The sequence below is a fragment of the Musa acuminata genome, chromosome BXJ2-1, assembly GCF_036884655.1.
Source record: "Musa acuminata AAA Group cultivar baxijiao chromosome BXJ2-1, Cavendish_Baxijiao_AAA, whole genome shotgun sequence".
Taxonomy (NCBI): Eukaryota; Viridiplantae; Streptophyta; class Magnoliopsida; order Zingiberales; family Musaceae; genus Musa; species Musa acuminata.
The window spans coordinates 18,810,691-18,813,378 of NC_088338.1; positions in this window are offsets into that span (position 1 = coordinate 18,810,691).

Here is a 2,688-nt window from a genome sequence, read left to right on the forward strand (position 1 = left end):
TTTTTCTTTCATAGAGACTTTCCAATTTTTTCCAAAGAGAATATGCAGAAATTTCAGTAGAAACATGGTGAAAGACACTATCATCAAGCCATTGTCTAATAAACCCAATTGTTTTTCAATCTAACCTCTTCCACTCATCATTTGTCATAGTTGTAGGTTTTGCACTATCCCCCTGCAAAGGTCCATACAAATCTTTGCAATACAAGATATCTTCCATTCTTGGTTTTCATATCATCCAATTATTTCCATTCAAACTAATCATGCGAGAAATATTACTGGTCTCCATGTTCAAATACAAAAATTAAATCACCAAAACCCCGCTCTGATACCAGTTGATGGGGATATAAACAAGAATAACCTTTGTATAGGAACAAATACTAGAAGACCAAAATACGTAGCGGAATAAAATGGAAACACAATCAAACAGAACACCAAGATATACGTGGAAAACCCCTTCAATGTGAAGGGTAAAAACCACTGGGCAAACTAGAGATAATCCACTATGAAAATAATGAATGTACAAATCTCAATCTCTTGCCCAAAACCCTAGCAACAACCACAAGAGAATAACTGGGATACAAGGATCACGTCACTGCCCACAATATCTAAAACCTCCCAAGTAATCACAGCAAGAGCCTACTATAGATTTGATCTAACCTGAGATGAGAACACTGCTAGATGATTGAGAACAGTCTCTCTGCGTTGTCCTTGTCTTCTTCCCTTTCTTTCTCTTCCTTTTCTGCCTTGTTCTCCTTCTTCTCTTTGGAATCTCGTGGCTTCAAAAATCTGCCTCGTTGCTGCCTTTTTATAGCCTTAATCTGCCTCTAAAACGCAGCCACCACACCCCCCTAATCTTAATTAGGGTTAGGTTAAGAGGGGGTGTGGGCTGATAAAGCCCACATGGGCTGAATATGGGCCATCAACCCAACAACAAGCGATATGAGGTTTCTTACATTTGATAGATGGATAACTGTTGACAACTTTTTGTTCATGATAGTATTATTCAGGGTGACGACTATCAATGGTTGCCAGCCCTATCACGGGCAACGACTACATACATAGTGAAAGCATCGTAGATTATGACTGTTGCTGACTACAACGTCGCTGCCTTTGACAGTTGCAACGACATCTGCTAGTCATGGCTAGCATCACTAGATGTTGAAGGACAATAGTTGCATAGCGAAACCATGTGCACAACCACATAACCGTGACTATGGGGGTCGTCGAGCGGCATGTGTGCATAGTCGCCCCACGGTGATAGTAGGGGTCATTGAGTAGCGCGTGCATATAGCTATACATGGGCACGATGTTATAACATCACATGACCATCGAAGAGATCACCGGTTAACATATAGGTACTAGTGCCACTAAAGGTGGTCGTACGCCTTACGCAAGTAGTGGTCGCAGAAAGGAATTAGAATTAGGATTTTTTTAGATGACATTGTTAATCCTTAGAAATCTAAAAAAAATTATTATAAAATTTACCTTCTATTTATGCCCTTCAAAAATTAAATATTTTTATTATATATCATACAAAAAATTATAGTTTTGCCCTTCAAAATTTTAAATTTGTTGACTTATATCCTTAATTATAAAATTAACTAATATAATTTATTTTAATCAAATATTTTGATCAAACATAATCATGATTGTATTTTGACTACTTGATTGGATTTATATTTGATTAATCAAGTTTTGATCAAGGAAAGTCAAATCTTGATCAATTTTTTATTTTGATCAATTTAATTTTTGAGTAACTTAATTGAACTAATCTTTAGCCCAATTCTGGGCTTACCTAATTAAATAGAATTGATTAGTATAAGTATGTAAAATTTAAAAAAAACCCTATAAATTATATTTTTTATAGTTTTCTTATATGACATAGTAATAAAATTTTATATATGATAATAAAAATTTAATTATTATTCTTGAAATTTATTTGATTATTCACACGTATATATTTGAAATTATAAAATAATATTTATTTTTCATATAAAAGATATGATCTATGATTTATCATAATTATAATTACCAAATTAGTTTTTCGTTATGCTGATTAATGTTCAATTATTATAGTTATTATTTTATTATTATTATTGAATTATTTTGATATAAATTAGATTGAAAAAATTTGTGAATATTTTTTATAACTTATATCCCTAAGTTTTATATGATTGATAATTACCAAAGTGGCTTGGGATGGTAAGATTATGAGATTAAATTATAATCAAGATTTTATTATTTATAAGATATTTTAAATTATTATATTAGTCTTGTAGTCATCAAAATGGCATAAACTAATAACTTACAAAATTATATTAAGAAATTAGTTTCAAATAATATTAAGGTAAATAATATTCACAATGACACACATAATTAGAATATTCAAATGATCTCAAGGAGAATCCACTTTGAATTATTATATGATAGGATAGAATGATATTGTTTTGAATATTCTTGTAGGATTATATACCCAAATATAGTAATATTATTCCATAATAATAATATCAATCATTGTAGTATGTTAATATTTCACCCAAAGATGAAATAGGGACGATATCAATAGTTCAATATTTATTAAAAAACTTAAATAATTAATATTATTTTATTTTATTATAGTGATACTTCCTTCATTATATTTGATAAATATCCCTATCTTTTCTAGATTAAATTATTATACGTGGCTTG